We start from the raw sequence: 15,686 nt of genomic DNA, 5'->3' as shown, positions 1-15,686 counted from the left end.
AAAAGTGATTTACAGATGTAGACTGCAGTGAGAGTGAAAGGAAACATGACTGCAACTGTACAAAGGCCCCTTTTGCTGGTACAACCTGCCTTGTCATGCGAAACCTATCAAAAAAAGGAAAGAAAAAAAAAACTACCCCAAAAGCATGAGTTAAGCGAAAACTCCACATTGAAATAGATATGAGAAAAAGTTATGGAAATAGACCTCAATATGGGAGGTCAGAATCAACCATTCTGAGTTGCTTTGCTTCTGGATTATATCATGGGACTGAAACTGCACAGCCGTGCTTGTAAACATGCTGAATTACCTGTTGTAAGTAATTGGAGCCAGTGACTTCCCTGCCCTTAGGTGGAACAGCACATGTTTGGGTTAGGTTGGCATCTGGCTTATACCAAGATTGTCCTTCCATCCTCGCCCTCTGCTGTCTTCAAAATGTTTCTAAAATTCTGAAGTCATCTCAATTATGGGCCCAGATTTGATGGGTTTGTTGCCTTATCAGGCCTCTCAACACATTGCCAGTGCTCTGGCTTGCAACCCTTGGAAAGGGAAACTTGCTTGAAGTTCTGTGTGCTTTTCTCTGGAGTTCTTGTTTAAAAGAGCACTGTTTGATTTTCTAAACCAAAACACAAACTGCAGTCATTTTTCCATCCAAATTAGAGTCTAGCATTTCAAAATACAATTGGTTTTACAGGTGACAACCAGTAATCAACCTCCTGTACAAAGCATTCAGGAAACAGAACTAGCAGGTGGCTAGTTCTGTGGCTCAAACTTCTACCTCCATCTCTTATGTTATACTGTACACAAAACAATTCTTGGAGTTACTTGAAATGAGCTCTTCTGAATGTAGCATGGTACACCTTCTTCCCATAGTCTTTGGCACTGAACTTAATTTAAAAAAAAAAAAAAAAAATCTTTAGTCCTTAAAGAACTCTTACTGTGTTGAAAGCAAAAAATCAGGCTTTGAGCATTGTATTTCAGAAAATACACTAGCTGCTTGCTATGCATGTTTCACAATTACTTTTTTCTCTTATGCCAAGGCCTGGACTGTGTGGAACCTGACCCCAGACACTTCATTGCCTTCCATTTTTTTGCAACATACAGATGGCAATTAGTTTTATGCCTAGTTCAAGAGGTAGAGATCTTCTGTGCCTAAACAAAATTTGCAATGAAGCTGCTAATCCTGGCCTGTTGTGTTTCTCTGTTGGCTAGAGGTGTACAGCATCATGCATCTTGTGGACTGCTCTTTGCAAAAAATGATGGGGAGACAGCTCAGGACAGGATAGGAATTGTAGTCAGGAATTACTAGTTTGAAGATCACACTCATATGCTTCATATAATTTAATGTCTGCCTCTTGTTTTGACGTCTAACATTTTACTGTGAGTGATTTGAATCAGCTTCTCACAACTGGAAAATATCACCATGTAGTACATCGGGAGCGAGAATCCATTACACCAGTCATTACCTGCATGCAATGTAAGGCCTGCATGGATATTTTCATTCTGCTGTTCCCCAGCTAAGTAGATGCCTTTTTAACCAGACTCGCGTGCACAATCAAAATGGCCTTGACACATTCCATAGCTACTTTATGGATGTGATAGCTGGGAATTTGCAAAGTCTCCAAACACATGGAGGGATTTGAGCTGTATGGTATATCATCTTCTCCTTCCACCTGTTCTTGCAACTGCATTCCATTTTATTTTAATTAAAACCTAGCAGGTGTTTCATAAGGGTTGATCCAAACAGCAAGAATGCCAGTTTCTCGGGAAAATAAAATGAAAGTAAACTGAAACATCTTGTGCTCCTATCCAGAAGGTCCAGAAGGCAGTATTTTTGTCCATAGTACAGACTACTTTGCTGTGCATTTAGAACTTGGTAGATTGCAGAGATTTTATTCATGACAGCTGCTTAATGCCTGATGACTAACTACCCATAACCATTAACAGAGCAGCAGTGTTCACCTCTCTGCTGAATAGCCTCAACAAAACTTGTAGGTGTACTGCAAGGTCTGTTACTTAAGCCTTCACCAGAAAACTAAATTCTCCTCCACATCATTATTAAGCTTGATCTGAGAATTAAATAATTTAGAAGGCCGTGCTGGGCTTGCGAGGTCATGGGTTGGAAGGACAGGCTTTGTTCCTATGCACAGCATTGCTTGTGACGTGAGTGTATTGGAGTGCATCGGGCCATCTGCTACCCATGGCTGCCTTTTTTTTCTTTCTTCCCAGACAGGCAATGCGGGAGAGAGAAGAGAAAAATAAATATGGTGCTATCAGAAAGGGCCCTGGGTATCTATACTGCCTGGGTGGTTCCTAGGTAAAAGACCTCAATGCCTGCACATTAAAGAAGCAAGCAATTCACTTTCAGTATAAGCTAGCCAAGAAGAAAGGCAAATAGACTAAAAAATTTGATACTTCTTTATTTATGTGCTTTTGTGCATGTGCTCACTCATATTTTAGGGAAGCAAATTTAAAAACATACTTTTTGAAGTTAAAAGTATTTTGCACATGCTATAGTTGCTAACAGCTGTTAAAGAGAATGGAAGGGTGGGGTGTTTTTGAAAATCTTTCACCAAATGCATGACAAGGCCATATAGTGGTTGCCTTTAATATTTGATAGGTTGATTGTGCTTTTTAAAGCAGCAAGCAGGTGGAATAAATGCTTCAAGCAAGGCTGGATATGATTTGAAAGGCAGCCTGGTTTTCAGCTGTCCTGTACTTCAGCCACATACACACTGGGTGAAACGTGGTACCTAGCCATAATAAGGATATTTGGGTATAACACCACCCACTGGGACAGACAAAGAAAAATCAGACCTAGTGACCTTATCTGAAGTATGAAGCAAATCAGTGAATTATTTGATATTCAAATGTAACAAAAAAAAAAAAAAAATATATATATATATATAGAAGTTGTTCAGATTCCCAGTGGGTCTCTGTATGCTGGAACAGGATTCTGAAACATCAACTGAAGTTGAATTATAAGAGTTTGATGCCACGTCTGCTGCTAGGGTAGGGCTTCTATAATTTATGAACTCATGAAAATTCAGTTCTGATACAGCATCTGGTTCTCATTAAAGTTCTTCTATTAACCTGTTTTTCTATTTTGGTTACTCAAAGGTCAAGTGACTTCTTCAAGGTCAAGTAGAAAGCAAATCCATCACCCTTGCTTCTGTCCCAGAAGACTGAGTTTGACGTAGCAAGTACATCAAGGGTGTCTGCCACATATCTCTGTTTTTCAAAATGAGCAACAGAAAAGCCTAGAACACCATTTCAGTATGCCTATTGCCAGATTCACTTCTACTCTTTATCACTACATACCAGGGTTAGTCATCTAGCAAAGAACTCTTAGTTATAACCTTTGTTATATTTGCCACATTTTTAAAGCCTCTAAATAAATTGTTTCAGAAAGATGTGGATCAAAAAAAGGGCTAAAAATTTTCTTTGGTGTCAGATGCATAATAAAAGGCTTCTGCCCATGCTCATCAGTAACTTCAGAAGCCACACTAAAAGCTGCACGTAACTGAATGTATTTATTGGATCTTTGGAGGCAGGCAGTATGAGCTAGTTGTTATTCATCAAGCATGGTCCTAGAGTGGGATATAAGCATCCAGGTATTTTTAATTCTGCAGAAGTTTTGGACTGATTTTGTTTTCAAGCTTCACGGATCTGTTTTATCTGCCTGCTCTCAGAGGCTTCTTCATTCCCAACTATGCTTTCATTCAATCAGATCACATCCTCTTCTTAATTCCGAGTAATTAGCAACAACCTCTGGATGTAGTAGACATTCCTAGTTTCAAAAAGGAAAATATTTTCCAGAAAACTGATGCTCTCCTTGTTTTTGTATTATACAGCTACGTGAATCTTTTCAGCTGGCTGAGTTCTGCAGACCTAGAGACTCAGATATACACTTGATAGGGTGGAAACCTGGGCTTATAGGATTTTAAGAGTACTTCTCACTTGTTTTGTGGCATTACAGCGGTTTGAAAACAGTGAACAAACTTAGAGATGGAGTTGACAGTGTCCCTTTCACCAACTTTGAAGACGTTTTGACACTGAGATCACTTTTTCCTTTTATAAAACTCACCATATAAAGAACAAGTCCTAAAACTTTGTTACAAATCCTGATCATTTGTTTGCTTTACTTAGGCTTTGAGGAAATAAAAAAGCAGCATGTACCAATGAAGAATATCATCAGTTTACTATTCATGAAATAGCGTTTTCTCCCTTTACAAAGGATGCGATGGTGCTTTTTGCCAATACTTGATGATGTTCCCACTGTTCTGTTCAATGCCTAATCATCAGTGTCCAGGACTGTCAGTACAACTGCTTTGGCTGCCAATTAGAATGATTCCTGCCTAGGAGAAGTTGATATCTACTGAATTTGACATGAAGCATAGAAAAAAAATCAACGTTAGAGATCAATGCACAGATTCTAGAGGCCTGGAATATGGCAATACTAACAAACTGTAATTTTTCCACACAGTGTTAAGCAGCGTTTGATTTTTCTTAAAATGCATCAGAAGGCTGTGAATTGGACACTAAATTATCAGCTTGTAGGTGCTAGAAACGTTATATATGCTCAGCTGAAACAGATTATACGCATATGTGGTCTCTTCTATTATGAAGAATAGGATAAAGCATTTCAGGCTGATAGTTCCGTGCTGAATACAATAACTTGGTCTTGGCTATAGCATGTCACACAGAAGGATGAGCAGGTTTGATTTGAAGGCAATGAGACAGAATCAGCCACTTTTCTTCATAGTATGCTTCAAAGGTTAATCACCAATTCGTAGCTGAACATTCTGAAAAATGACTGCATGTTGATTCATCTATTTCTGTCTACCAAATCATCAGCTATTGCAAGGTTTAGGCAACCTTGCAAAATATCTAAAACACAATCTGTATTTAATAATTGCATCAGTTTCACCTTTGCCATCTCCACAAACAGTAAGAGGAAAAGGGAAAAAAAAATACTATTGAATATACTGGGTATGTAAGGAAGGGCAAAAAAAAAAAAACAAAAAAAAAAAAAACAAAAAAACTTATGTCAAATTAGATGGTTGGTTTTTGTTTTTTTTTGCTACGTTGCATTCTGGCACCAACATTCTAATGTACTAAGACTGAATTTTAAATCTCTTTTTTTTCGCATATGTTTGTATATCCAGAAAACTTGTACCAGAAGGACATCATGATTCCCTGCCTTTCTAAGAAATATATGGTGCAAGAGATAGAAAAGAACAATGTTGGATCACACTGAAATAAGTGCTCCAGTTTCCCTGGCAAAGTGCGAATTTCATTCAAAGTGAGACATTTTTGCCTTGATGAGGATTCTTACTGGTTACTTTCATGGGGAATCCAAACTGTGATATAGGAGAGATTTAAAACCTGAAGACACGAGTTGGTCTTTCAGGTATGCTCTCTCTTAATCTGTGTCTTCTCAGTGCTAAATGCAAAGGAATGTGTAAGAAATATCAACATGAGAAAAAATACACATTATTTAAAGCCCTATTTTAGTGGCAAGGGCTGAATTCATGGGACAGGGGCTGAGCCATTTCAGCATTCCTGGTATTTGGGGTTGTTTAGGTCTTGTGAAAGATGGTTTTTGTTTGTTTGTTTTGTGTTTGTTTTTGTTTTTTCTTTTTGTTGTTCTGCTTTTAAAAACCTTTGGGTATTCTCAGATGTCTTTCCTTAAAGTTGGATATATGCCTAAGTGACTGAATATCACTATGCAGAGAAAATGAAAAACATGGTTTTATTTAACTTTAGTTGATTGAGGACTTCAGTTTTAGCTTCTTTAATTGGATACTGGCTGAAGCAAGATGTAGAATGTTATTTTACAGTATACTTATATGTAATACCAGTAATTATAATACCTGGAAGCCAGTATGAAACATGAGGTGGGGATTTAACAGCAGACAAGTAAAAGGTACCCACATCTACATGGCTAGATGACAGCAGATTGAAATTCTGTTCGTTAATGACTGCAGTACTTCTTAAAATGCTCAGCATACACCTAACAAAACAACATACGTACTGGAAGTAGTGAGCTGCGACTACTTGGATTCAGAGCAAGGTTATCAGAGCACTAAGCCAAGACAGCCCTACTGAGAGAACAGGGATTAGATTTTCATGAAAGTAAACTCTGAGATAGATAAACATAATTCTGCAATAGAGCTGTTCTTGGCTGATCATGTGCACACACTGTTTTACAAACGACTTTTCTTCAAGCTGACTTTTTACAAACTGAAATGTGGCTTTTGGGGGGATAGAGATGTGTGCTGACTTGTGCTGCTGTGTGTTCCAGCCTTCAGGCTTTGTCTCATTTTTTCCTTTCCCCAGGATGGGTGATTCCCCTTCTTCATTCTTAGGGTATTTTTGGGATATATGCAGCTTAACTATAAGATGCACAGTACTCAATAAGAGGTAAGGGGAACTGGAATGAAACTGTATTTCCAAAAATCCTCTGACACAGAAAAGAACTTCGGTGTATTCTGTAAAGCTATGGTACTGTATGTACAGTATCCTATTCCAGTAAGAAGGATGTTTTATTTTTTTGACCTAGGGATCAAGCACTGTTGTTATTGCCATAGGTATGCTATTCAGTACATATACTCAGAAGCAGTTCTGCATGGAAAGCCTGCTGTTCAATAGCCTCCTTGTTCTGCTGGACGTGAAGCAGAAATGTGTTTAGGGTCACTGTACTCCTACTGAATTAATGTGTTGCAAAAGTGGCAAGCACAGCAGCCTGTCCTTCAAGCTCAGGTTCAGCTGAGGTTCCTGGAAATTGCATTGTCCAGAGCAGTTTGTATGTCATATATCTACCAAAATATAAGATGCTTTCATAAAACTTTAGGTAATCAGGTTTGTCATCTCACAAAGAAGGCTCATAGGAACTTAGTTGCCTCTGTGTGATAAGGAAGTTCAGGTATACAATGTCACAGTACATAATTTCACTCAAAGTGCACTAGTGCCATTCTGAGTAAAGAACAGAATTCTTTGGGGTTTTAGAATAAGCCAGGGTGGCGAGGGTCTTCAGATTTGTGCTCACACCATGGGTAACCTTCAGAAAGTCAGGTGCAAGAGGAGATTGTATGACCTGTTCTGTGTTCCTCGGGTTGTACATCATCTGTTACAAACTTTTCCCAGACATTCTTGTTCAAAGACAAAGAGGGTCTCACACTGTGTGTAACCTGGCCCACACACACCGCCCTTGAACCTTGAAATAGCAATAACAGCGAGTGCAAGCCCTGCTTCCCAAGGCACTGGAGAGAATCCAGCTCTCTTGCAGACACCTTTGTTGTTGTTTTCATCGCATTGTGCTGGGGAAGAAGAAAGCCTGAGCAGAGTTTAACGTCTGTATTTCAAACATCTGTAATCAGATGAACTGATATTGTACCAAAAGCCAGCTGCCAGGAGTGGTTGTACCACTGCCCTGATGCCAGCTGAGGACAGGTGTGTCCAGTGCTGTCAAACCTTCCTAGTAAGTGCTGGAAGAAAAACCCCTTGAACATCTGTGCATTTGAAGGCACGAGTAAAATGTACTTGATTGCAAAGTAAAAAGTAGCATTAGTGTACAGAATAGGAATCAAATTCAGGATGAAATTATTCCCTTTTCTTCTCATTACCTCTCATTTTCTGAGAAGCAGGAGAACACATGCAGATAGCTTCTGTCACAAAGCTGGTGGACACAACTATGGGCTGAGTTCTGTCATGTGCTGAAGCCAGCAGTGAGCTGCAAGCTTTTTGAAACCAGGAATGTCTTCTGTCAAAGCACAAAAGACTTCTGTAGTTTCAAGGGTAATGCATTTGGGACAGCTCAATCCACTGTGACCCACAGAGCTGCATTGCACTGAATAAAATAATGTAAATATTCCTAGAGGCAGAAACATTATGCCAAGAAGCCTTATGAAAGAATTGGGCCTCTCAAAGATGTAGTAGTATACTATTATGTAAATTACTACTTGGTTTGACAACTGAATGGCATTAAAATTGTCTGGAAGTTTATTGCTTGGAGCAGATAGATCCTAAAAGCTACATGTGACATCATTTAAATTACAGCAGTGCTGTGTACTATGTAAAATAACTATCTTTTTTTCCAAGAGGTGTGTGGCTGCCTCTTCTCTCCCTGCAATTATTTCAGACCCAGGCAGGATCTTTTCCCATAAAATTCAGTATTGAGCAGGCAGGGGAGTATTACAGGATTTTCAAAGGAACTTGATAGCAATGCGAATGGCCTCCGCAAAGAGCTACGTGGGAGCTGCCTTCACCTGCCTCAGGAGGAAAGTTAAAACTGTGCTCTGTGAGAGGTATCAGATGGAAGAAGCATGTTAATGAAGTCTAGTAGCTGAACCTCATCAGGAGAGCACTGCCAAACACCAGCAGTGTTATACAGCAGCAGTGGTCTCAGCATGCCTGGTGGGAGAAGGCAAAGAGAGGAGAATGATGGGGGGAGTAAACAGTTGGAGCGAAGGACAGAGTTTGCTGGAAGTGGTTTTGAAACGTTGATGGTGTCTGCAGGACCCAAAGCCAGCCCTGAGCCTCAGATTTAAGGATCTACATTGCCAAAATCTAGACCAGACAAGTTACCCCAAGCCATGGGCTCCCACACACGTGCTCATGCCTCCTGTTCCATCTCACCCTGGGCACAGCTGCCTGCACGGGCTTGCAATGTGCCCCAGTGGAAGGAGGGCAGTCAGGAGGTGGCTGAAACAAGGGGATCCCAGTATTGACATTGGGGCAAAAAAAGAGCTCTTGGGAATTCAGCATAATTGATTTTTCCTGCAGCAGGTGTCTGGGGTATAACTTTGGAGCAGCAAGTGGAGGATCAGGGCCAAAATATCCCACTTATCATCTCTCTTTAGGAGTGGAGACAGCCTGTAGACAGCTTGAGTATTTTCCTATCCAGCATCCTAGCCTTAAAAATGAGTCCCTCAATACCAGGACAACACAGCCCCCACAAGGGTAGCCCAGTGCCAGCTCAGCTTTATCTTTCTAACTCAAATTAATGGCATTTAGGCTGAGAACCAGTTGCACCTGGGCCTTAGAAACCCAGCAGTTCCTGGAGCCTTTAGAAACCATCTGGCTCTGCATTTTCCTCAGGCTGCATTAGTCTCTCTTACACAGAAGTGAGGAGAAATCAGCACAACTGTCAGGTCCAGGACCCTGGGGCAGCTTTCTAGGTTAGGTTGGCTGGTGCCAACTTGTACTGTTATGTTTCCAGGATACCAACTCCGTCCCTTTAGAAAGTTTCAGAACTGGGCCCTAGGACCTTGTGAAGGACTGTTTACCCAGGAAGGATTTCAGTCTCTGGCACAGGGTTTGTGCCAGGTTACAGTTTCTGAGCTCTGCAGCAGGAGTGTTACATTCCAGTTTCAGGGTAACAATGCTGGTAGACCTGCAGCACCAGAAGCACATTATATCCCTGCACGTAATGCATGGAGATTGTGGGAAGAGACTTAGAGAGAAGCTTGGAGTACACACAGTAACTACAGGAGGAAAATACACATCAGCTTCATGAATCAGTGTGAGTACACTTAACTCTGGAGGAAAAACTGAGTGGTTATCAAAACCTTCAGGTATACACAAATGCAGCAGTTTTCCGGTTCTCTTGGTGGTTGTCCAAACTCTACAATATTCCATGTGTTAGCAAATAGGAGAATCAAAGCCATCAGTAGAAACAGTCTTCCGTCAAAACTCAGAGTAGAAGAGCAACAGAGGGCTGTGGAGGAAGATTAGATGGTGCCTCCCTAACGTGTCCATTTGATACCATTCCAAGAAAACACTCAATGCCCATAAGGGAAATCCACACACAATACTGTTTAGCTTTGTAAAAATAATTTCATCTGAAAAACTTCTCTCTCAGACTGCTAAAGACACTGGTCCTTTGCTTTGAGCGCCTTATTTTCTGGCTGAATAGGGTATAGTCTTCCCGCTAATCCCTTTAGAAACAGTTTTGCCCCAGCCAGCCTCCATTCTCTGTAGGCACTGGACGGATCACTCAAATGGGCAAATCAGCTGCTCACCTCTTAAGTGGAAAATACTCTGAAAGGGTGTGAGATCCTGTCCTATTCCCATAGGTGCTTTTGCAGTCATCTTCCTTAGCCCATAGCTTGCTTTTTCTTCACTTTCCACAGAAAGAGCAGTGAAGAAAGAATGCATTGTATCTGCAGAGCCTGTGAAAGCCTCAAGCCTTGGATGTGAATTAAGCTCGATGTGAGTAAGCTGGATTTTCCCAGGAGTCCAGTTTCAGTGCTCCTGTGGGAAGAGCCGAGTTCAGGTTCTTAATTTCTTCCCACCCAAGAAGTTACGTGACTAGCAGGTTCAAAAGGAGAAACTTACCCTCCTTTTCCTTGGAAGTAGCTTTATTCAAACCTTGTATCATTTGCACAGTGCCCCCGAAGCACAATCGAGCAACCAGGGACTGTATGAAATATGTAAGCTTTCCATTCTCCTGCAGTTTTTCCCTCTTGCTTGGCATATGGAATACACTAGACATGCTTGCCAATGAAGAGCTCCTCTGGAAGAAATCATATTTAACAAGGATAAATGTCTTATAATCAAGGTCCTATAAGCAAAGGTGAGGGTGAGGTAGTTCGTGTCCATCTAAGTGGAAACTGGCTGGAAGTTTAATAGTCGCTTGGCACTGGGTTTCTCTTCCAACAGGCTCATTTTTACAGACATTCATCTCTGCTGCAGCTCTTTCTGCTATAATTTACACAGGTGCTGCTACTCGTAAACAGTCCTGTCCCCAGTACTCCTGATGGTAAAATCTTTTTGTTGGTGTTGTTATTCCAAAACAAAGGCTCTATTTCTGCAAGTACAGGTAATTCATGAGGTTTCATTTATCTGCATGCTGATGCTAATTAAAAAGCTGTTATCAAAAGTCTCTTCACCCCACAGCCTGCAGATAGTTGGTTTACCAGCTTCATCTCCAAACTAAGGGCTAATTAATATAATTTTACTGATGAGGAATTCCTGTATGATTCCCCCTTTGAACGGCACTTACATTCTAATGGAAGGCTAGTTGAGCTTGCAGTGATAGTCAAATTATTTTTTGTACTGGGGCAAGCCACTATCTTTTGAATCAAATTATTCCTCTATTAATTATTGCAATGCACTTAGCTGAAACATGTACCTGGGGTTACAGTGTCTATTAGAAGCTGGGCATGTGTAACTATGGTGGAAAGATCATAAACAAGAATTGTGAGGAATGCTGAGACAAGGTGATATTCAGGTGTGAGCAGCAAGGGCTTTCAGTTCTCAGGTAGATGGATGCTAATACAAATATCTGGCAGCAGCTCTGTGAGATCACAGTGCACCTGTGGAGGCTTCATGCCAGTGACATCAAGGAGGCTACCACAGCCCAGACAAATTTACCTTCCTGTCAAACGATGCTCAGGACAGGACTTATGAAAACATTTTCCTGCTTACAGAAAAGAAAAAGATGTAAGCAGGCATGCAGCAGCTGGTGAGGGCTGCATGTGTCAATGCATATATGAAGCTGTGTTTGTATTCAGAGAATGGCTGAGGGAAGAACATGCTGCTTATGGAGATGCAGTAGACATAGTGCTTTGACCTGAGAAAGTTCAGACTGCTTTCATGAGCAATACCTAGATAAATGATTTGAGACATGACATGAACAGAAATGGAAGACTTTATTTCACTAGAAGAAACTTTAGGTTAGTAGAAATTATTTTCTTCCAAATCATTCAAAGAGCAAAACCCTGAGCCAGGCCTACTGGCCTCATTGTCATATTAAGAAAGTTTTCCATTTCAGAAAAAGTCTAAAGTTTTGAGGGAAAAGAATGTTATCTATAGTGCTTTCTAATCTTGAAGTGCATCACAGTTCTGCTACCGCTTCATTATTCAAGCAAAGAACCATCTAAATCATCTAACCTACCTCCCCTGCTTTCTAATTAGAAAATCAGCATGGTCGTGAGCTCCTAATCTGATCCTTATTTCCTTCCCCTGGCTAATGTCCACAGCAGTTGTTACTGCTGTTGAAATGTTAGCAGACTTGGTCTGAACCTTGGTTTGTTCCCCCACTAGAGCTGTTAAATATCTTGGATGAAGGAAGAAAAAAATACTTTGTCTTTCAGCAGCTCCATGCTGCACCCCTTGGCTATTCAGTCAGGTCACAGAGCCCAGAATAAGTTTCCAAAAACCAGGTGGCTACAAACCTCTGTAAAATCTGCATGTGTTCAAATGTCAAAGACAGCACCTTTTAAAAAAGTCAAGTTAATTAATACCTGTGATTTTGCGGGAAATTAAACACAGGAAGCATTCCCTCAAACCTTGCTCCTGACTGGGTGCCTGGAACTACAGTAATTGCCTTGTATCAGGGATGTCATTTTTCATTTCTAGCAGGTCTTGTTTAACCAGCCAGCTTCTTAAATTACAATTCATTATCTGCTCTGTAGTGAAGTAAACCTTTTAGCATGGCTTTTTGTACATGGAAGCATGAATTCGGAAGATGGCCAACATGTACTTTGCTGAGGCATGTCCTGGGCAAAGCTCTTGCAGGCTGTGTAACTTCATCAAAGGATTGTTGTCTGGTAATAGTGGACTTCTGTTTGACTGATCTCAACAGAGGATAAAATGAAAAATGTCCCACTGTTTAACAGACTTCAAAGACATTTGAGGTTCTGTTTAGACCCTTTGCTTTGATCCACAAATAATTTTGTGTTTGGGTAGAGAGGATGGGAGAAATCACAACCTTGTGCTCTTGATTTAAATTTCTGTGATTTTGTTGTTGTTGTTTTGTTCATTTTGTTATGTTTTCCTCTTTTCCCCAGAACCAGGATCATTTGTGTGTCACTGTCTAGTGGCAGATATTTTTCAGCGACCCACATTATCAATAAAAATTTAGAGAGATTGTGGAAAGAGTACAACAAGCCCAGTTCCAAAGCCAGGATAATTACATGTCCAAAGAGGAGTTGCTTTTTCCTGAAAAATAATTGTTAAACTTCCATTTTGGCTAAACCCAGTGCTAATCAAATGTCCAGGTGTAGCCAGTCCTAGGCGTGTGGGACTATAAATGAGATGTAGGCTTTTTATTAATTTGCCTTCCTTAATCCTTATGTTTTGTATCCTATGAATATTTTGTAGACCATGTATGTCTTCCATGGCCATCACTGCTGTCAGCTCTGCTGTCTAGTTCATATGCTTAAAAGTCCTTACTCTGTGTGCAAAATCCTTCCCCTTCACCCCTGTGCATGTTCCATGCAAGCAAGGGGGGAGGTGTTATAATTAAAGTCTAACATAATTCTCATGAAAATTTCAAAATCTGCTATCGCAAATGACTGGTGCATGACAGATTTTCATCAAATACACTTTATTCATTTACAGATGTTTAAAGGAACAATGTGCTAAGAGCACTGAACTGATTCAATCCAATGCTAAGCCCTCTGACAACAATATGACTATAATTCTTGTGGTGAGATCTCAGCAGAAAAGTGTTCCCATTAATATCTGCTACCTGGCATCAGTGGGGCTTAAGAAATAGGAATCTGACATATTTATTCGCCACCTATATTTTTAAACAGCAAACATTTTTAAAGCACTTGCTGAAATATTTAAGCCACGCAAATAATGAGTAGATGATGAATGACAGGGAGAATAAATGCCTTTACTTATTGAGAAAAAGGAATTTAAGAGCTTGGTGTGAAGAACTTTCTAGTTAAACTGTGACTGGTGATAATTTTCTAATTCTCTAATTGAATTGTTTGTACGAGGTTATTGAATTTGAGAAACCTTAAATGAATTCCAGCCCAAGGTTGTAATCTGAGCTATCTAAAACCCTTGCAAATGTCCTTCGCTAGCTGAGATTAATCTAGAAAGTCTTACAGAGCTGTCAGCAAGTTCACCCAAAATCAGCTTCTTGGCAGGAATGGATTAATAAGAGAATTTAATGTGCTAACGCTGCAATCTACCATCTCCTTCGTCTTCTGCTGAGAGTGGGAGAGAGAAGTCAGTTTTCAGGCTAGTGAACTGTCACACTCTGAGTTCCCTATCAAAAAGGAGTTCAGGACCCATGTTTCTGATTTAAAGCTTTTCATTCACATTCATTTTTTTCCCCTTCCTTTTTTCTTTTTTTTTTTTCCTTGCAAGAAGGAACTTGAAGGGCATCCTTCAGAAGACACAAAGAGAAGTAGCAGACATACAGCTCTTATAAACAGTTACTGTTCTTGGCTTTTATAGGCTGCAACATTTTACCAGTTGAATATATGCTTCTTTGTTTGCAGCTGATCTCTTAAAGCAGCGCTTATGTGTTCAGTGACTTTTATGAATCTCAGGCATTAGACTTCAAAGCTTTTGTTTCAAACAAAATGTGGAAGTTAACTCCATCCATCCTCCATGGAAGTCTTCAAACTTTCTAACTCTGTTTATATTTCAGAGCAATATCTCCAAGGTTTTGTTGCTGGAGGATGCTGTGGCTCTTTTGAAGGCATATGACAGTACCAGGTTACACTAATTCCCCTTCTGGTCCTTATCCCATGCAGGCTAAAGTGAGAGAAATACTGCACTTGTGGTCCCTTTTTCAGCAGTTGAGCTACGAATGAAGCTTGCTCTCCTTTCACTTTGCAACCCTTGTGCTCGCTGTGAGCGCAGGGTGCAGTCACTCACATCCCTGGCAGGGACTGGAAACCAGAGTGAAAGTTAAAGCTTGAAGCACTCTAAAAACTTTCCTTTTATATTTCTCTTAGTAACTGGGACAAGCAAGCAGATGCTAGCTTAAAATAAACAAGTGCATTGAATTCTCCCTGGAGGAGTGGATGTATCCATTTGTTGGGATCCCCCAAGAGTAGTTGGTTGGCTGGCTAACTCTAAGCAACACTGAAACAGTAAGATTTAGCCTGCTCTTTTATGCTCAGCATCATGTTGCAGCTGATGAGAAGGGGGTTTTAGTGAATTTGGGAATAGTCCAGCAAAATTCAGGTTGGTGCTTTGTGCTGCAACGTCAAGCTGTGCTCGGAGTAACTCATAAATAAGGCTGGTGGCAAGCTAATGATGCTCCAGGATCTAATTGCAGAGCTAGCTCAGATGAACTGTGGAGGAACTAGAAAATGAAGAAAATTTTACTTCAATGATTTGGAAATAATTAGGCAGATGGCTCTTGATATTTTGGTGACAGAAACCATAGCCTCATATGCTTACATGAGCATTCGTATAATGGTGAGGGTTGTGGTTTTTTCTTCATGGCCTTCCTTACAGTCTAAAATACTACTTTAGCTTTAGGCAGAGCCCTGCAGTAGCAAAACAGGGGGCTCTGCAAAACAGGGTAGGTTAACGTGGGTAAATGAGAAATAATGTTGAAGATATGAGGAGAAAAAACCTTCCCTCACAGAGCAGCTGTCAGCCAGTAGAATCCCCCCATGTGTGTGGATTATTTCGATTATTCCCTGAATGGCTCTGCTTATCGCGAAGGAGAAGCCCCATCTGGACCATAACGTAGATATATGTCACTTTGTCACACCCCCACCCAGCTTGACCCGTGTTCTGGCTTTATCTGGAATGATGTTAGTCGTGCTTATCTGGGAGGAGAAGTTAATCAGATGCAAGGTGGGTTTTCTTAGGCTGTGAGTCAGCAGTTCTGCTTCTAATTGGCAAATAATTGATGTTACTATGCGTTCACTTCAGTTACTTAAACAAAACCTCACTATCGGTGTTATGCACAGTTCTCTTTT

Source organism: Aythya ferina, assembly GCF_964211825.1.
Source record: "Aythya ferina genome assembly, chromosome: 17".
Classification (NCBI taxonomy): Eukaryota; Metazoa; Chordata; class Aves; order Anseriformes; family Anatidae; genus Aythya; species Aythya ferina.
The sequence above is the reverse complement of the archived record's forward strand: the minus strand, read 5'-3'. Positions refer to the sequence as shown.